Below are 21,180 nucleotides of genomic sequence, written 5' to 3'. Positions count from 1 at the left end.
AGAAAGAATTTGTACAAGAATCTAAAATATTTTTGAAGGACATATTTTAAAAACTTACATCCGAAATGACTGTCACATCAAAATGTAGTTAAGGCAGAAAGCCTCAACTCCTTTGCTCATCAGAGACTGAGGTTTGAGAACCTGTCCAGACACATGGAGGGGTTTCATTAAAATTCACTTTGCAGATGGTCTTCAGCCGCTGCAATTTCCTCATTCATTTCAGAGAAGCTGATTCTGAAAGAAGAGCTGTCACCAAAGACAGGGTTCTTTCTTTATTTTCAGTCAAGTCCAGCAAGGCCTGTTTTCAGACCACAACTGTCTAGCACATACACCTTGTTGCCTGGCTCCTCAGGCCTTCTTAGCCTTGATTCACACATGTAAATTAGAGTTACAAATAAATAATATTAATTTTACCTCCATGTTTAGCTAATGGAGTCCCTGAGCAGTGGAAACAGTTGACATGTTGGCCTTATAGCCAGAGTTGGATGTTGGAATCCACCCAGAAGCCCTGGGAAGAAAACCTAGACCATCTACATCTGAACAAATCAGCCTTTGAAAACCCTGTGGAGCACAATTGTAGTCTGACACACATGGGGTCATCATTCATCAGAATCAGCTGCAATCAACTGGTTTGTGTTTTTATTTGTTTTAACTAATAATGTTAAATTACAAATACAGAAAGCAGGCTTGATTAAGATTAATATCATCTTAAAAAATAAAAGTAAATAATATTTCCTCAGATTTGTGTATTCGCTTGGGTTCTAGGTGTCCAATCAATCTTAAAATATGGTAAGTGGCAACACAGTTCTAGTGCTTGATGATTAGTGGCCAGCACCACATTCCATTCACCCAATTCCTGAAATTGCTTTACTTCGCTTAATAGGAGGGGTCCAATGTCCTGGCACAGTCAAATTGATACAAAATTTCTAATGCCCAGAGACAGGCAAAACACAGTTCTTATAAGGCATCAATCTGCAGACTACAATTTGAACAGCAGTAATGAAGAGATAGGATGTATTGTAGGTGAGAAGATATCCAAGGAAATCCTTCCTTCTTGTTTTTGTTTAAATTGAGGCTTAGTTCACAAAGAGTAAGATGCATACAACTTAATTGTTCAGCTTAATGAGTTATTACATATGTACATCTCATATAAGCAACATGCAAACCAAGATAAAGAATTTTTCAGCTCTCGAAAGCTCCCTTGTATCTATCCCAATCAATTCCAATCTTTAGACCTCTACCACCATTTTCCTGTGATTTGAAATACTATAAATGGAATCATACAATAGGTGCTTTTTTGAGAATAGATTCTTTCACTTAATACGTTTTTCATTAGATATATTCATATCGTGTCTAGTAGCGGTAGTTCTTTTTTATTGCTGTCATATTCCATTGTATTAATACTGCATATCACAGTTTTTTCATTCATTTTGCTGTTGATGTACATATAAATCAACTAATGCTGCAATGAACATTTTTGTACATACCATTCAAGGGCAATAAGCATTCATTTTTCTTGAGTCTTAATGCAGGTGTGGAGTTTCAGGGTTACAGATATCCTATATATTTTGTTTCAGGCAATATTTCTACATCGTGTACAAGTGTGGATGTGTGAGTTGACAATGTCATTAGCAATGTGTCAAAGTTTCAGTTGTTCTGTATTATCAGCAGCACTTGATATTTTCAGTCCTTTTTTCTTGAGCCACTTTGGTGAAAGGGAATATTTTTTTCATTGTGTGTTTAATTTGAATTTTCCTTATAGTTAATAACGTCCAGCTGTTGCATCCCACGAGACCAGCTACAGGTATGGCTGTGAAGGGCACAGGCCAGATTCCACATAGAAGAAAAGGAAACAAAGTGACTCAGCTGTAGTCGTGGCCGAGTGGTTAAGGCGATGGACTAGAAATCCATTGAGGTTCGCTGCGCAGGTTCGAATCCTGCCGACTATGGAACAATTGGCGTCCTGGTGCTGCACTGTTCCTGAGTAGCTCCTTAGAAACGTGTGTGCAAGCTCCCGAGTTGCCCCCTGTAAAAGCTTTTTTTGGGGGGGGCACGGAGGAGGCGAATGGGCCCTTGAGAGAGCTGCCTTGGCAATTCACGCTGACAGATTTTAAGGCAGCTCTCTCTCCCTTTGTAGTTGATAGTGAAGAAGAGTGAAGAGATGGCCCACAGTGTCAAAACCTTTCTCCAAGACCTTGCAAAGGGAATCAAGGACTTCATCTGGGGTACCTGTACCATCTCAAACCCGGAGGCTCCAATACTGTAAAAGAGGGAGGAACAGCGTCAAAGAAGGCCAAGCAGTGTCCTGACACAGAGAAGAACCCAGGGTATAAAGCCAGAGCAAGAGAGTGAGCCACGTATTCTTGGTAGAATTTTTGAGGGCTCACGCCTTGGAATGGAGGAGTATTTTGCTTGAGTCTCCTTTTGTTCTACCAAGTGTTTATTCCTGTGCTTCAGTCAGGAACAGCACAAATTATTGGTGATACACACTACATGGAGATGTTTGGTCATGGCTGGAATTCTTCAGGTCAATTTTCAGTGCTCTTTGGGTGCTTACCTATTTGTACTTAGCAAACTTTTCAGTGCCATTTGGTGTCAAGATATAGCTGATATGGCATTTAAGGTATCAGGTAAGAAGCCTCACCCATTCCCTGGTGTCAGCAAAATAACTGCTGATATGCTCTTCAACCTTTTGCTGCAGGCTCTTTTCCTTCTCCAGGGGGTGTTTGAGAGTCTCTTCCCTATTCATCTTGTCGGTCAGCTGGTTAGTCTTCTGGATATTTCCCTTCTGTATTCACGGTACTGCTTTGGATATCACCAATTCAATAAGGGAATTGAAATGCACTAGCGGTTGTCAAACATAAAAAGAAATTGCCCCTACAACTCAGATTTGGTTTGCCCTTGGCTTTGCTCACAGCAATGTGGTCCTCATACATTATCAATGGCTGCCTCTTCTCCATCCACTATCTTTTATTCATTATCAGCACCAGTGAAGCAAATACCCTTGACAAAAGATATCTTTTCCAGTTGAGACTCTTCTCCCTGGTGGTCTTCTTAGGTAACAGACCCTTCCACAAGATGGCCTACCTGTAGTCTGCTCAACTTCTACAGAGAGGTTTCCTTCACCACATCCATCTCCTGCCAAACTTAACGCTGCTGCAGGCCACTGACTTCACCTGCCACACACAGGGGATGGGTAGGATTGGAAGGAGGATGTGGCAGCTCTTTTCCCTCTTTACCTCCCCTGACCCAGGGAAGGCAGGACTCTTTCTGCCAAGGGCACTTTACATATTCCGTTCTCTCTGAGGAACTGGAATTTTGTCTCTGGTGCACTTAAGCAGAATCCTCCTGACACCAGTATGTGGATTTTTAATACGATGAGTCCGAAAGGACCACAGGTTTTTCTGTAGCTATTTTCTAGCATTTTTCAGACCTTGTGCCTGGAGTGATATGAATACTTTTTCTCCCTGTGCCATTTAGTCTCCCACCTCTCCTCCCTGCCTTCCACCCTTGGATGAATGGATTTTGTAAAATTAGCAGTTGAATTCGTGGATTTGTTATTTCTGTTCTTCTGTGAAGCTCGTGTATTGGATGTGGAGGGTGAAGGAGTACCTACCTCAGTTGGTTCTGGTCACTCCTTTTATAGCCATCACTGTCTTGTTTTTTTTTTTTTTAACTCAGGATAGATTTTGATCTCTCTTGTTTCACTGCAAAAATTGTCTGAAGAGATGGGCCAGGAGAAAAGACCTCACAGCCAGATCTGTTGGGTTTTCAGGAGCGTTTTTCTTTCTTTCCCTTAAAAGGGAAAGGGTTTCTTTACTAGTACATACTACAGAGAGGTAGCCAATTCTGGACAAGTGCCACTGAAACACAGAATGCTCAGAGAATCTGAACTTTTAAACTCTGGAGATCTGAGTTTACTGTTGGCCATTGCCAGGTCTGTCTGGTATTTCAAAGGAATATTGAGCACTGCAAAGAGGAGCTGAAGGGATAGGTTTATTAAATCCACTGAGCTTGTTGGGGGGGGCAATAAAAGCCCTGTTTATCAGACAAGGCATTATTAGGGAACATATATACAGAGGGGAAACCCTGGTAGTGTAGTGGTTAAGAGCTATGGCTGCTAACCGAAAGATCAGCAGTTCAAACCCACCAAGCGCTCCTTGGAAACTCTATGTGGGCAGTCCTACTGTGTCCTATAGGGTCAGTATGAGTCAGAATTGACTCAAGGGCAATGGATTTGTTTTTTTGGATGTACAGAAGTTGACACTAGGATCCTCACGAAGGACAGGAAGCACTGAATGTCTTCCAGGCAGAGGTCCATGAAGGAAAGTGTGGGTTGTGGGCTTACATACCTGTGCAAGGATATGTGCAAAGGGACCAGGGAAAAACATATCTGTGGTGGATGGGGTTGTTTTTGTACTAGTTAACGGGATCCACTTGACAGCTACCACAAAGTCAGGTGTTAGGTGTGTTTTCTCCTGGTCCAGGTCAATCCTCAGGTGGGTACTCTGGTTTTTCCCCACAGTCCTTTGCAGGTAGAACCTATCTTGTATTGTTCCTGGCCCTCGAACCAGTAACTTTTGAAATTGCTATTGGGCAGTTGAGCATACTCTTCTGTGAAGCACATGTTTAATCTTTGTTCTTTCTAATTAAGTTTTCAGTCTTTTTCCTATTGTTTTATAGAATATCGCCAAATGTTCCACATTAAAGGACCTTTGTCAAACAGATGCTTTGAAATATCTTCTCCCATGCAAGTATAATTCTGCTGAAGATCATTCAAAAATGGTTGCAGCTGCACATAGACAAGAAACTGCAAGAAATTCAAGTTGGATTCAGAAGATGACGTGGAACAAGGAATATCATTGCTGATGTCAGGTGAATCATGACTGAAAGCAGAGAATACAAGAAAGATGTTTACCTGTGTTTCATTGACTATGGAATGGCATTCAGCTGTGTGGATCATAACAAATTATGGATAACATTGTGAGGAATGGGATTCCAGAACACTATATTGTCCTGGGAAACCCTGGTTGCATAGTGGTTAACTGCTACAGCTGCTAACTAAATGGTAGGCAATTCGAATTCACCAGGTGCTTTTTGGACACTCTATGGGGCAGTTCTACTCTGTCCTATAGGGTTGCTATGGGTCAGAATTTACTTGAGGGCAATGGGTTTTTTTGGTTTATATTGTGCTCATGAGGAACCTATACATAGACAAAGAGATAGGCGTTCAAAAAAACAAGAGTATACTGGGTGGTTTAAAGTCAAGAAAGGTGTGCATCAGGGTTGTACCCTTTCACCATACTTATACAACCCACATGCTGAGAATGTAATACACAAAACTGGAATCGTCAGGATTGGAAGAAGACTCATTAACAACCTGCAATGTGCAGATGACACAACCTTCCTTGCTGAAAATGAAAAGGAGTTGAAGCTTTTACTGATGAAGACCAAAGACCACAGCCTTCAGTATGGATTGCACTTCAAAATAAAGAAAACAAAAATCCTCAGAACTGGACCAGTAAGCAACATCTCGATAAATGGAGAAAAGTTTGAAGTTGTCAAGGATTTCATTTTACTTGGATCCACAATCAACATGCATGGAAGCAGCAGTCGAGAAATCAAAAGATGCATTGCACTGGGCAAATCTGCTGCAAAAGACCTCTTCAAAGTGCTAAAAAGCGAAGATGTCACCTTGAGGATTAAGGTGCACCTGACCCAAGCCATGGTGTTTTCAATCACCTCACATGCATGTGAAAGCAGCACAATGAAAAAGGAAGACGGAATAAGAATTGATGCCTTTGAATTATGGAGGTGGTGAAAAACATTGACTGTGCCACAGATTGCCAGAAAAAACAGACAAATCTCTCTCGGAAGAAGTACAGCCAGGAAGCTCCTTAGAAGCAAGGATTTCAAGACTTCGTCTCACATATGTTAGATGTGTTATCCAGAGGTCTCAATCCCTGGAGAAGGACATCATACTTGGTAAAGTAGAGGGTTAGTTTAAAAGAGGAAGCCTCTGAATAAGATGGATTGACACAGTGGCTGCAACAGTGGGCTCAAGCACAACAACGTTTGTGAGGATGGTACAGGATGGAGCAGTGTTTTGTTCTGTTGTACACAGGATCACTAAGACCTGGAAATAACTCCATGGTACCTAACAACAACAACAACAGACTGTGGCAATCCTCTCTTCTTAAAGAGAAGGAAACAAACAAACAAAAAAACCCAAAAACCAAACCAGTTACCGTCAAGTCAATTCCAACTCATACAGACCCTATACGACAGGGTAGAGCTACTGCATAGGGTCTCCAAGGAGCTATTGGTGGATACGGATTTGAACTGCAGATATTTTGGTTAGAACCTGAGCTCTTAACCATTGCACCACCAGGGTTCCTTCTTAAAGAGAAGAGGGCTTGAAAAACTTCATAAGAAGAGAAAAAAAGAAAGGTGGAGAGAGGACAAGTTGAAAATATAGAAGTTCCCTCTTAGATTTTTCCTGGTGTTTGTGAAAAAATGGCCCCAGGAAGTTCACTGAGAAGGGAACTTTGTAGCAGGCTGAGGGACGAAATGCCCTAGCAGCAGAAACTGTTATTTGGTCTGCAAACCCCTTACACATGTCCTGGTATAGCAGTGTAGTAGAATATATGTTTTCAAGCATAAAAACAATTGGGATTTGAAACAGTGGATTTTCTCTCTGGCCAGCTATTGACTATGTGAAGACCCCTTACAAATATGGGTAGTATTTCAAGAAAAATTTTCATGATGTCTTTGTTGTGAGTGATGTTGGCCCAATGGGAGTGTGTCCTCATTCTGAGAAGGTTTGAAACCATACACGCTCATCTGCTTTTTTACAATTCCCAACAGGTCTCTACTTTCCTCCTTTTTAAAACACATTTTGCATACTTGTGTGAAGATAAACCCATTACCCAATGGATTGCCTTGAAACGTTTCCCTGTTTCTACTCCGTGTGTCTCCTCACCAACCATGACACCTGTGTCAGCACAAGGAAGACAAGGAAAAAGGAGAGAAATAGAGAAAATCTTGTGACTTGCACAAGATTTCTCAATCAGCAGTAAAAAGCTCACTCCCACATTAACGTGCTCAATAATCTTCCTTTTCTTTAGCGTCATTGACAAACTTGACAGAAAAAGAAGAACTGAAGGTAGGAAGAACGGTTGGATCATTTCATTTGAAATTCCCTTAGTTTCCCAAGTAGTGTTTGGAACCTGAAATCTCCAGAGGCAAACAAGCAGAAAAGCTTCTTCCTGTTTTAACTATTCCTCCCCTTTTTTGCCCACCTCCTCCTCTATCAACCCCTCCACTGCCTCAAAAAATTGAATGTTGTTTTCAGACATGGATGGCAAAGGAGCCCATATAATTCTGAGTGAGTGAATAGGTTACATTGGATACATTAAGATTAGGTATTTAAAACCACAAGAACCTTGCAAATAAAATTAAGAAATATTTTGAAAGAATAGCTAAAACAGGCAGCTGAAATAGCTTAGTTAGCAGAGGATAGTCTGGGGAACTAGAGATAGATCCCTGGCTCAATCCTGGGTCTAGTAGTTCTGTCTAGTTTTCCAGAATTACTATGATCCCCTTTATTATAGGACAGTTGCCTCCCAAGGCTTGGGATTCTAATAGAACTGAGTATAGCACAGTAAAACCTGCAAAAACGAAAATCTGTGTAAGGCGGAATCCTGTCCTAGAAGAAAAACTCAAATATTTTCCACTAAAAAGAGTGATAGAAAAGTAGTAAGACTGCACACTGTCAAAGGCAGAAAACATGAGAGATCAACAAAAACAAGGCAGTCCCATCGAGTCCAGCTCTCACAGTTTCACTCTACATCTATCCAACAGAGGACTATGTGAAAAAAGTTACATTAACATCTATATCATCTCTCACTAGAATTTGTGCTGATTTTTTCAATTCCAGTCAAGTTGTACACATACATATTTTTATCATCCTCTCTTTTATTTATGCACTCTTTAGGTCTTCAGTGAAGTGTTAAGTGACATTTTGCATCTGTTATTTTTCTAATCTTTAACTGACACCAGCTAAAAATTTGTTTCAGGTAATAATTAAAAAAAAAAAAAAAAAACCTATTGCTGTCATGTTGATTCCAAATAGGACAGAGTTTAACTGCTCCATACGGTTTCCAAGGCACAGCTGGTAGATTCAAAATGCTAACCTTTTTGGTTGGCAGGCAAGCTCTTAACCACTAGGCCAGCAGGGTTCCAATACTAATGGTAATGATATATTGGTTGATTATAGTTTAAGTAAAAGCAATATGTATGACAGCAATGCTATAAGTGATGGGAGGGAAGAATCCAGAATACTCTGTTGTAAGATATCTGCAGTACTCGTGAAGTAATATAGTGTTATTTGGAAATGGACATAGATTAGTTGTAGATGTATATTGCAAACTCTAGGGCAACCACTAACAGCATCTTGAAATGCAGTATAATTGATATGCTAAGAGAGGAGAGAAAACGCAGTCGTACAAAATGCACAGTTAAACTAGAGAAGGCAAAAGAAAGAGACAAAGAAGCAAATAACAAGGGCAATGAATAGATAGCAGTGTCCAATATGGTAGATATTAATTAAAATATATTGATATCACTTTAAATGGAAATAGTCTATATATATGTATGTTTGTCTGGGTTCTGTAGAGGGCAAAACCAGTGAAACATAAATATAAACATATAGAGAGAGATTTACTGAAAGGAAATGAAATCATGCAATTGTGGGGAATGGCAAGTCCCTAATCCATCAGTCTGGTGGCAGGGTGAAGATCTCTGAAGGCTCATGGAGTTCCAGGGGTTGGTGAATCCAAAATCTGCAGGCAGGTGGCAAACTGGGGAACCCTCTTAACTCATGGGGTTGCAGGCACTAAGAAATGCAAGATGTGAAAGTCAGGGAGCAGGCTAGAGACTTCTGCAGTCATATGTCCCAAGGACAGGAGATCATGCGCCATGAAGAGTACAGGGTCAAGAGAGAGTGAGTTTTTCCAGAACATCCTTTTATATTCTGGAGACAGGCCACGCCCCCAAAGACAGTCCTCTTTCAACTGATTGGTTGTTGAGACCAGATCACAAAAGGGAAGCTAGTTACATTACGGAAGAAGACATGTCAAACCACTGAGAATCATGGCCTAGCCAAGTTGACAAGTAGCATTAAGCACTACAATACCAATTAAAAGACATAGACTATCCCAGTGGATTCAAAAGAACCAAAACAATAGACCCAACTACTTGTTGTTTACAAGAAACCCACTTTAATATAAAAACACGGATAGGTTAAAAGTAAACAGATGGGAAAGATACCATGCTAACACTAATCAAAAGAAAACTGGAGCTGCTATATTAAGTCCATACAATTCAGATTTCAGAGCAAGGAAAATTATCAAAAATAAAGAAGGATTACATAATGATCAAGGAGTCAATTCTCCAAGATATAATAATCCTGAATGTGTATGTACCTAACAACAGAGCATCAAAATACATGAGGCAAAACTCATATCTGAGAAAGGACTTGAGTTCAGGGTATAATCTGCAACACATGGGGTCACTGTCATGGGTTGAATTATGTCCCCCCAAAAATGTGTGTATCAACTTGATTAGGCCATGATTCCCAGTATTGCATGGTTGTCCTCCATTTTGTGATTGTAATTTTATGTTGAGAAGATTAGGGTGGGATCGTAGCACCACCCTTACTCAAGTCACCTCCCTGATCCATGGTAAAGGGAGTTTCCCTGGGGTGTGGCCTGCACCATCTCTAATCTCTCAAGAGATAAAAGGAAAAGGAAGCAAACAGAGACTTGGGGACCTCATACCACCAAGAAAGCAACACCAGGAGCAGAGTGAGTCCTTTGGACACGGAGTACTTGCGCCTGAGTAACTCCTCGACTAGGGGAAGACTGAGTACAAGGACCTTCCTCCAGAGCCAACAGAGAGAGAAAGCCTTCCCTTGGAGCCGAAGCCCTGAATTCGAACTTGTAGCCTACTAAAGTGTGAGAAAATAAATTTCTGTTTGTTAAAGCCATCCACTTGTGGTATTTCTGCTATGGTAGCACTAGATGACTAAAACAGTCACCACGAGCCATAATGAATTCCATGGCAACTGGTAGTTGTGGTAGATCCAAGATACATAAGGAACTCCTAAAACACAACAATAAAAACACAGGCAACCCAATTAAAAAATAGGTGAAATATCTCAAGAGATACCATAGCAAAGAAGATATACAGATGAGATGTCTCATTAAGAAAAAAAAAAAAAAAACCTTGTTGCCCATTGTCCAGCTGTCACATGCATATGAAGCCACTGAAAACACCATGGCTTGGGTCAGGTGAACCTTGGTCTTCAAGGTGACATCTTTGCTTTTTAACATTTTAAGGGCATCTCTTGAAGCTGATTTGCCCAATGCAATGCATCTTTTGATTTCTTGACTGCTTCTTCCATGGGTGTTGATTGTGGATCCAAGTAAAATGAAATCCTTGACAACCTCGGTCTCTTCTCTGTTCATCATGATGTTGCTTATTGGTCCAGTTGTGAGAATTTTTGTTTTCTTTATGTTCAGATGTAATCCATACTGAAGGCTGTGGTCTTTGATCTTCATCAGTAAGTGCTTCAAATCCTCTTCACTTTCAGCAAGCAAGGTTGTGTCATCTGCGTAACAAGGGTTGTTAATGAGTCTTCCTCCAAACCTGATGCCCTGTTCTTCTTTATATGATTTAGCTTCTTGGATTACTTGCCCAGCATACAGATTGAACAGGTACGATGAAAGGATACAACCCTGATGCACACCTTTCCTGACTTTAAACCATGCAGTATTCCCTCATTCTGTTTAAATGACTGCCTCTTGACCCATGTGAAGATTCCTCATGAGCACAATTAAGTGTTCCAGAATTCCCATTCTCTGAGATGCTATCCATAATTTGTTATGATCCACAAAGTCGAATGCCTCAGCATAGTCAATAAAACACAGGTAAACATTTTTCTGGTATTCTCTGCTTTAAGGCAGGATCCACCTGACATCAGCAATAATATCCCTGGCTCCACATCCTCTTCTGAATCAGGCCTGAATTTCTGGCAGTTTCCCATCAATATACAGCTGTAGCTGCTTTTGAATGATCTTCAGCAAAATTTCACTTGCATGTTACATTAATGATATTGTTCAATAATTTCCACATTTGGTTGGATCACCTTCCTTGGGAATAGGCATAAATATGGATCTCTTCCAGTTGGCTGGCCAGGTAGCTGTCTTCCAAATGTCTTGGTATAGATGAGTGAGCACTTCTTGTGCCACATCTGTTTTTTTAAACATCTCAATTGGTATTCCGTTAATATCCGGAGCCTTTTTTTTCCGCCAATGCCTTCAGTACAGCTTGGACTTCTTGCTTCAGTACCACTGGTTCCTCATCTGCCACTAGGGAATTACAAATTTAAACAACGCTGAGATACCATTACTCACCTATTGTTCCGTAGCTAAAGTCCTAAACGCTGACACCACCACATGCTGGAAAGGATGTGGAGCTACAAGAACTCTCATTCATTCCTGAGAAAATGCAAAATACTACAGCCACTTTGGAATATAGTCTAGCAGTTTCCTACAACATTAAACATAGGGTTCCATAAACATGTTGTTGTTAGGTGCTGTGGAAACAGTTCCAACTCATACTGACCCTATACACAAAAGAATGAAACACTGCCAGGTTCTGTGCCATCCTCACAATTTTTGTTATGTTTCAGCCCATTGTTACAGCCACTGTGTCACTCCATCTCATTGAGGGTCTTTCTCTTTTTCACTGATCTTTCATTTGCCAGGCATAATGCCCTTCTCCAGGGATTGGTTCATCCTGATAACAGGTCCAAAACATGTGAGATGTAATCTTGCCATTCTGGCTTCTAAGGAACATTCTGGAGGTACATCTTCCAAGACAGATTTGTTTGTTCTAGTCCATGGTATATTCAATACTCTTCACCAACACCATAATTCAAAGTCACCATTTCTTCTTCAAACGTCCTTATTTATTGTTCAGCTTTCATATGCACATGAAGCAATTGAAAACACCACGGATTGGGTGAGGCACACCTTAGATCTCAAGGTGACATCTTTGCTTTTAAACACTTTAAAGAGGTCATTTACAGCAGATTTCCCAATGCAATGCATCTTTTGATTTCTCAGCTGCTGCTTCCACGGGCATTGATTGTGGATCCACGTAAAATGAAATCCCCGACAACTTCGAACTTTTCTGCACTTATGATGTTGCTTACTGATCCAGTTGTGAGGATTTTTGTTTTCTTTATGTTGAGGTGTAATTCATATTGAGGGCTGTAGTCTTTGAACTCGATCAGTAAGTGCTCCTAGTCCTATTCATTTTCAGCAAGCAATGTTGTGTCCACTGCACATTGTAGGTTGTTAATGAGTCTTTCTCCAATCCTAATACTGCATTCTTCTTCATATATTTCAGCTTCTCATATTATCTGCTCAGCCAAATAAGTATGGTGAGAGGACACAAACCTGACACACACATCTCCTGACTTTAAACCACACAATATTCCCCTGTTCTGTTCAAATGAATGCCTTAGTCTATGTACAGGTTTCTCGTGGGCACAGTTAACTGTTTTGGATTTCCTATTCTTCACAATGTTATTCATAATTTCTTAAGATTCACACAGTCAAATGACGTTGCATAGTCAATGAAACACAGATGAACACCCTTCTGATATTTTCTATTTTCATCCAAGATCCATCTGACATCAGCAATGATACCCCTGATTCCAAGTGTTCTTCTGAATCTGGCTTGAACTTCTGGGAGTTCCCTGTTGATGTGCAGCTACAACCTTTTTTGATTGATCTTCAGCAAAATATTACTTGTGTGCTGTATTAATGATATTTATCCATAATTTCTGCATTCTGCTGTATCACCTTTTTCATGGATTGAATTGTGCCCCTCAAAAATGTGTGTCAACTTGGTTAGGTCATGATTCCCAGTATTGTGTGGTTGTCCTCCATTTTGTGATTGTAATTTTATGTTAAAGAGGATTAGGATGGAATTGTAACACCCTTACTAAAGCCACATCCCTGACCCAATAAAAAGAGCCTTTCCCTGGGGTGTGGCCTGCACCGCCTTTTATCTTACAAGAGATGAAAGGAAATGGAAGCAAGCCAAGCTGGTGGCGGCAGGGAGTGGGGGGTGGACTCATACCACCAAGAAAGCATACCACCAAGAAAGCAGTCCCAGGAGCAGAGTGCATCTTTTGGACCCGGGGTTTCTGCGTGGAGAAGTTCCTAATCCAGGGGGAGAGTGATGGCAAGGACATTCCTCTAGAGCCGACAGAGAGAGAAAGCTTTCCGCTGGACCCGATGCCATGAATTTGGACTTGTAGCCTCCTAGACTGTGAGAGAATAAATTTCTCTTTGTGAAAGCCATCTACTTGTAGTATTTCTGTTATAGCAGTACAAGATGAATAAAACACCTTTCTCTGGACTGGGCACGAATTTGGACCTCTTCCAGTCAGTTGGCTATGTGGCTGCCTTCCAAATTTCTTGGCATAGATGAGTTAACACCTCCAGTACTGCATCCATTTTTGAAACATCTCTGCTGGTATTTCATCAATATCTAGAGCCGTCTTTTTTGCCAATGACTTCAGTGCAGCTCGGATCTCTTCCTTCAGTACCATCAGTTCTTGATCATATGCTACCTCCAGGAATGGTTTAACATTGACAAATTCTTTTTGATCGTTCCTGTACCATTTAATATTTTGCCCATAGAATCCTTCAATATTTCAGCTTGAGCTTTCAATTTTTTCTTAAGTCCTGTCAACTTGAAAAATGCCAAGCGTGTGAGGGACATCTAGCTCAACTGTCATAACATAGTTTATAAAGAAAATATTCTAGGTTCTCCTTTGGTGAGTAGTGTCTGGGGTCTTAAAAGCCTGTGAGCAGCCATCTAGGATACTCCATGGGTCTCACCCCTTCAGGAGCAAGGAAGAATGAAGAAAACTAAAGATACAAGGGAAAGATTAGTCCAAAGGACTAATGGACCTAATCTACCATGGCCTCCACCAGACTGAATCCAGTAAAACCAGACGGTGCCCAGCTACCACCACTGACTGCTGCGACAAGGATCACAATAGAGGGTCCCAGACAGAGCTGGAGAAAAATGTAGAAGAAAATTCTAACTCAAAAAGAAACAGCAGACTTGCTGGCCTGACAGAGACTGGAGAAAACCTGAGAGTATGGTCCACAGACACACTTTCAGCTCAGTAATGATGTCTTCCCTGAGGTTCAACCTTCAGCCAAAGATTGAACAGGCCTATGGAACAAAACAAGACTAAAGGGGCACATCAGCCCTGGGGCAGGGACTAGAAGGTAGGAGGGAACAGAAAAGCTGGTAATAGGCAATCCAGGGTTGAGAAGGGAGAGTGCTGGCATGTGGTGGGGTTGTTAACCAGTGTCATAGAACAATGTGTGTACTAACTGTTTGGTGAGAAACTAGTTTGTTCTTAAGCCTTCATTTAAAGTACAATACAAAAAGAAAAAATTTAAGTGCCAAGTGTGTTCTCTTTTGTTTTTCTAACTCCAGGCCTCTTTGCACATTTCATCATAATACTTTACTTTGTCTTCTGGAGCCACATTTTGAAATCTTCTCTTCAGCTCTTTTACTTCATTATTTCTTCCATTCGCTTAAGCTATTGTATGTTCAAGAGCATGTTCTTCTGACGTCCGTTGTGGTCTTTACTTTCTTTCACATCTTTTTAATGGCCTCTTGCTTTCTTTGTATATCATATCTTGATGTTATTCCACAACTTGTCTAGTCTTTGGTCACTAGTCTTCAAGTTGGAAGCTTTGTCACCGGCATTTCAAGTACCAGCAGAGTCACCCTCGGTGGACAGGTTTTAGCTGAGCTACCAGACTGAGAGAGACTTAGAAGAAAAACTTGGCAGTCTATTTCTGAAAAAAGTGACTAGTGAGAACCTTATGAATAGCAAAAGATTATTGTACATATTGTGCCAGAAAATAAACCCCTCAGGTTGGAAGGCACTAAAAATACGACTGGGGAAGAGCTACCTCCTTGAAGTACCATCGACCTTAATGATGTGAATGGAATCAAGCTTTCAGAACCTTCATTAGCTGATGTGGCACTACTTAAAATGAGAAGAAAAAGCTGGAAACATCCATTAATAATTGGAATGTGGAATGTACAAAGTATGAATTTAGGAAAATTGGAAGACATCAAAAATGAAATGAAACCCATGAAGATCAATATCCTAGTCATTCGCGAGCTGAAATGGACTGGTATTGGACGTTTTGAATCACGCAATCATGTGGTCTACTATGCTGGGAATGACAAATTGAAGAACAACGTTGCCTTCGTTGTCTAAAAGAATACTTCAAGATATATCCTGAACTACAGTGTTGTCAGTGACAGGATAACATCCACATGCCTACAAGGAAGACCAGTTAATACGACCATTATTCAAATTTGCACACAAACCACTAATGCCAAAGATGAGAAATTGAGGATTTTTACCAACTTTTGAGGTCTGAAACTGATGAAACATACAGTGAAGAAAAAAAAAAGTGAAGACGCATTGATAATTACTGGTGATTGGAATGCGAAAGCTGGAAACAAGCAAAGGTTGGTCGTTGGAAAATATGGCTTTGGTTACAGGAACAGTGCTAGAGATCGTGTGATAGAATTTTGCAAGACCAGCAAATTCTTCATTGCAAATACATCTTTTATTTGAAATGAAAACTATACGCATGGATCTCACCAGATGGAGTACACAGGAATCAAATAGACTACATCTGTGCAAAGAGATGACGGTTAAGCTCAATATCATCAGTCAGAACAAGGCCAGGGGCCGACTGTAGAACAGACCATCAATTGCTCATATGTAAGTTCAAGATAAAGTTGAAGAAAATTGGAACAAGTCTACAAGGGCCAAAGTACAGCTCATGCATAAACATAGGCATACATAAACATATGATCTGGCCATTGTGCTCCTAGGTATTTACCCAAATGAAGTAAAACTTAAGTCCACCAAAAACCTGCCACAAATGTTTAGAGCAGCTTTACTGATAACTGCCAAAAATTGGAAACAATCAAGATGTCCTTCAATAGATGAATAAAGGAGCTGTGGCACAGTTGTATAATGGAGTATTATTCAGCAATAAAAATAAATAAGTTTTCATGCCATGAAATGCTGTGGAGAAAACTTAAATGCATACTGCTAAGTGACTGAAGCTAGTCTGAAAAAGCTACATATTGTATGATTTCAAATACATGACATTCTGGAAAACGCAAGATTTTAGACAGTAAAAAGATCAGTGGCTACCAGGAATTCAGGGAACATTGGGAGGGATGAACAGGTGGAGCACAAGGCTTTTTTAGGACAGTGAAACTATTCTGAATGAAACTGTAATGGTGGCTGCTCGACATTACACATATTGCTTTTACAGCATCAAGCAGCCAATAAAGCACCCAGCATTTACACACACATACACATACACATAAACATGTACACATCCCCATCAGTTTTGTGTGTAACACTCTCGTTTTCCATTTCTTGTTCTTATTGTGCAAATCTCATGATCCAAACAAAAGAACAACTCTGACACAAAAATCATATTCTGCCAATTTCAAAAAAGACTCAATGTTATTTTTTGAATATTGGAAAGGGCTCATATATGTGCAAACCATAATGAGAAAAAGCTAACAGGCACTGGAAATCTGGTACCAGGAAATCAATTTTTTTTTGTCTTCTTACGTTGTTCAAAGAACTGCATTTTAACCCTGACAAATCTCAGGGTTCTAGAAGAGTCTTGGAGCAAGCTTATCTGTTTTCCACAAATATCCCAAATGAATTTCTAATCCCCAAATCTCAAAGTACATTTTTCAGTCTTTATCCACTCTCCACATACCTGTGCTTACTGATCATTCACAAACCCAAGGCTGCAGACCAGAGTACTACTCTGAGTTCACTGTGTAATATTCTCACAGATGTGTTCCAACATATCTTGAATTCCCTGTGAGCTTATCTTCTCCCTCTTCCAGGCTTCTTTTCATGACCCTCCAGTCCCAATTTTTCAAAACTCGCTTTTCTGAACCTCCTACTATTTGGAAATGACTTAAAAAATTTTTTTTAATGAGTAAATGCTTCACTCAGTATTGTTCTTCAAGTCCTGTCCATTTACCTTCTATGTTACTCTTATAATTCACCTTTCTCTAAATCTTGAAGCTGCCATTTCATTCATGCATTACGAATTCATCTTCTGTACTCTTGGTAGAGCCCCTGAGTTACCTGATATCTCGAGTAGAAGAGAAAAGACCCATATAAGGAAATGCAGAGCTCATCACTATATGGCTTTCTTCTACCATTCCTTTTCTCCATCAAGTTCGGCCGTTTACATTTTGATTGAGCAAACAGAAAACACAGTGAAGATGTTTACGCAGCCAAAGGGTTAATTTCTTTAGCTTTGTGCCTTAGGTTAGGACAACTATAGAGGAAATCAAAAGAGCTGAAAATGAAGACTTTATTCTTTGCCACCCACAAAAGAAGACAGAGACTTTTAACAACTCAGGATTGTAAAAAAGCCACCATGGAAACCTCATGTGGCTATTTATCCAACAGGTTTCCAATCCTCTGCCTTGACTTTAAAACCCTATAAAGAATCGGTATCCTCCACTGGCTCCTGAGCACCTCCTGCCTAAAGCAGCTGCTGATGCCTCTTAACACTGACCAACACTACTGCAATGCTCAAGAAGCGTGAATGTCAGGAAATTAGATAAAAGTTAGCAACCAGCACTTCAGGAACGAGGTGTATGTAGCTCAGTGGTAGAGTACATGCTATGTATTTATGAGGCCCTGGCTTCGATCCTCCACACCGCTACACTTTTTCTCTGCTTCAACATTATTTAAACCCAATCTTGAAGGAACACAAATTCACTTTTCCTAATATTTTCCATTAAATTCCTGTACACATAAACAGCAAAAACATAGCCCAGTGGACTTCCTTGAATGCTTTTCCATTTCTGTGCTATGAGCTCCTGTATCCCTTAAGGTGACTGTGACAGCAGAAAGAAGACAACAAGAAAGGGGAGAAAAGAAGAAGCAGATGCTAACAGAATCTCTTCAATCATCCAAAAGAAAGCCTGCACCTTAAGCTCCCATCCCATACTATTACTAAAGAGACAGAAAGACAGGTAAGGGGTGGAACAGTTTGAAAGGGCCACCTAGAGAGGTTTCCTCTGGGCTACCTACAGATATGCTGATGACTAAATTATTTTTGGGCAAAACTAAGTGCATAGCTTTCCTTCTCTTTGATTCTCTCTCCCTTTATTCCTGACGAGGTGCCCGAGTGGTTAAGGCGATGGATTGCTAATCCATTGTGCATTGCACGTGTGGGTTCAAATCCCATCCTCGTCGTTCCTTCCTTACTGTGCGGTGGGAGTGAGATTTGGAGCCCTGAGGGCGTAGCAGTTTTTTGCTAAGGAAAAGTGGACAGTTCATATCCACCAGTGGTACCTGGAAACCCTATGGGGCAGTTCAATTCCATACTGTAAATTCGCTGAGAGTCAGGATCATCTCGATAGCAACGGGTTTGGTTTTTTTGTCTTTGACTCCTAACAGGTGCGCTGCATCACCCAAGCAGTGAAATACAACTTTGGACTTTCATCTTCCATTTGGCCAAGCACAGATTCTCCGACAGACACCGCTTTTCTCTTGCGCTTCATAACTTCACTCTATTTGGCCTGGAGCCCTGATATTCTCTCATAGAAACTTTCAGGTGGCAGGCAAAAACCATAAGAGATAAGAAGTCTCCATAAAGCAACGGGAATCCATATTTGGAGTTGTTTTCCCAGGAAAAACCAGTTCTCATCAAGTTGATTCTGACTCATAGCAACCCCACGTGTGTCAGGGTAGAACTGTCCTTTCTAGGGTTTTCAATGCCTATTTGTTGGAAGTAGACCACCAGGCCCCTCTGGGTGACTGGAACCTCCATTCTTTCAGTTGGCAGCAAGGAAGAGTTAACTCTTTAAGTCCACCTAGGGATTCCTTTCCCAAGGAAAATCCAAAATCCAACTGCCCCTTAGTGTTTCTAGAGAGTGGCTGTTGGTTTGGAACTGCTAAACTTCTGCTTCACAGCTAACCTTTTTACCACTTACACCAGCAGGACTCCTTCCATGGATAGGGAGCAGTTAAACCCTAGAACACTGAGGTCTCAGCCAGGGGCATACATAAAAACCAAAAAACCTTGACTGCCATGAAGTTGATTCTGACTCATAGTGACCGCATAGGGTTTCCAAGTCTATTAATCTACAGAAGTCAACTGTCACATGTTTCTCCTGTGGGGCCCCTGGTGATTTGAAACCACCAACATTTTGGTGTGCCATTGACCTCCTTAACCACTGTGACATTGTCAGCGTGAATGCAACTAGCTTCAGCTTTCAACTCCAAATTAGTTGCTCCTTCTCTGCACAGTTTTCCTGGTATTAGGAATTTTCCAACCATCAGACAGGGTCCAGCACCTTCACTGCTTCTGGCTATCAGAGCCACAGTGGATAATTCTCGGGCAAGAATACAAAAGAATCTGAAAAGTTGGCTTAGGAAACTTAGACCAAGATGGAATGAAAGATATATCCTAAGTGAAACACACTAAGTATATAGTGTCACAGACAATCAGTGTTGTAGCAAACCCTGGAGTCCAAAACCCTGGTTGGGAAATCTAGCAGTGGCTTTGTTTTGTGAAGCTGCAGCTATGGTTCTATGAACCACAAAGAAGCATGAGGGAGGCATGTTGGGGGATGAGTAAGAACTGCATGCATATTAATCTTTTGTAACAGCCCACTAGTGCTCCTGGACAGGCGTTCAAACCTCAGCCATCACAGAGGCTAAAAGAATAAAAGCTTCAGCTTCTTGCCAAAACGTGTGGTGTTAGTCAACCAACTTACGAGTTTTAGGAGGTAATCCTTAATCATTGTGTCTTCTCTTGCTTTTAGTTTTCATTCTGATATTTTTTCCCTTGTGAGAAGTTTGTATCTTCCTGAATATTGGAGTATGTTATATATCAACTCTTCGTTTCCTCCCCAGCACTAGTCTTTTCCCCTCTGACTGTGGCTTGGTTGGCACTGGGAAGCAGCTGACATGGGTGCTCAGAGGCGGGGATTTGGTGTTCCCAAACCTGGGGAACTGCCTGAGAACTTTGTGAATATATGTATTCCTGACTCCACCTCTATAGATCGTAAATGGACTGAGAACCACTGGATAGGTAGAGGATGGGATCTATATCATTGAGTACTCTCTACAGACGTTTCCATTTTTCAGCCGTGTTTGAGAACTGCTAGCCTAAGAAGTGGTGCTGGGGAAGCTGGAGTGAACTGAGCTGCTGGGAAATTTTTGCTAGGAGGAAGCACTGGAGACAGGATAAAAGGGGGCTGGGAAAGTGAAGGTAAAGGTGACACATTATGTGATGAAAAAAATGAAGGGGAACATAGGAGGAAGGAGGGGGGTGTGGGTGTGGAAGAACTAGAAGAGAAGGTGAAAGAAGGTTTGGAGCTAGGTCTTCAGGATGCACAGAATTTGGATGGCCCAGGATGTAGTTAGAGCCTGACTGGGTTGCCTATCTCTCCTCTGCACTCTCTACAATGCAGAAAGTCAGAAAATTCCCTTCCTTTTAAGGAAAATGGACTAAGGGTGTTTTTCCCATAGGAAGATGCAGCTCTTTTTGCACAAAACTTTTGTGACTTTAAAGAGCTTACTTAGCAGCTCTTTCCAGCTCTGGAAATAGTTTTCAAAACTGTGGATACTGGAAGACTTAAGGTTTCCTTAGCAATGCCTTTCCTCTGGGTTGCATCCAAACACTTCTTCACCATTAACAAAGAGCTGGGATCACATATGTCTGTTGTTGGGGTCACTGATCTCCATGAGTGGTGATTGGACCAACTTTTTGCCGACCAAGATTATGTGGGTGAGCGTGGAAATACAGGAGAAATGGAAAACAGAAAATCAGAAGGAAAATTTTCTCCTGAACCTGCAGTCTGTCCATTGACACAGGCACAGCTGATGGAAAAAAAAAGACTTGAAGGGAATTTGTCCAACACTTACTTCCCCCTCCTCTCTCCATCTGTCTTTTTCTTCCCTACTTGTTAATAATAATGAGATAC

At 40.9% G+C, this 21,180-nt stretch overlaps 2 non-coding genes and 1 pseudogene across 2 annotated transcripts; all 3 read left to right on the top strand.

Annotated features, from left to right (window-relative positions):
- The first annotated feature begins 1,868 nt into the window (after positions 1–1,868).
- On the top strand, positions 1,869–1,949 carry TRNAS-AGA (transfer RNA serine (anticodon AGA)). Its single transcript has one exon. It is a non-coding gene; the product is annotated as a tRNA-Ser (tRNA).
- A 212-nt stretch (positions 1,950–2,161) lies between these two features.
- On the top strand, positions 2,162–3,170 carry LOC126077449 (etoposide-induced protein 2.4 homolog; annotated as a pseudogene).
- Positions 3,171–18,360: 15,190 nt separating this feature from the next.
- TRNAS-GCU (transfer RNA serine (anticodon GCU)) lies at positions 18,361–18,442 on the top strand. Its single transcript has one exon. It is a non-coding gene; the product is annotated as a tRNA-Ser (tRNA).
- Positions 18,443–21,180: the final 2,738 nt, after the last annotated feature.

This window comes from Elephas maximus, chromosome 1 (genome assembly GCF_024166365.1).
Source record: "Elephas maximus indicus isolate mEleMax1 chromosome 1, mEleMax1 primary haplotype, whole genome shotgun sequence".
Classification (NCBI taxonomy): domain Eukaryota; kingdom Metazoa; phylum Chordata; class Mammalia; order Proboscidea; family Elephantidae; genus Elephas; species Elephas maximus.
This window is presented reverse-complemented; position numbering and strand designations above follow the sequence as displayed.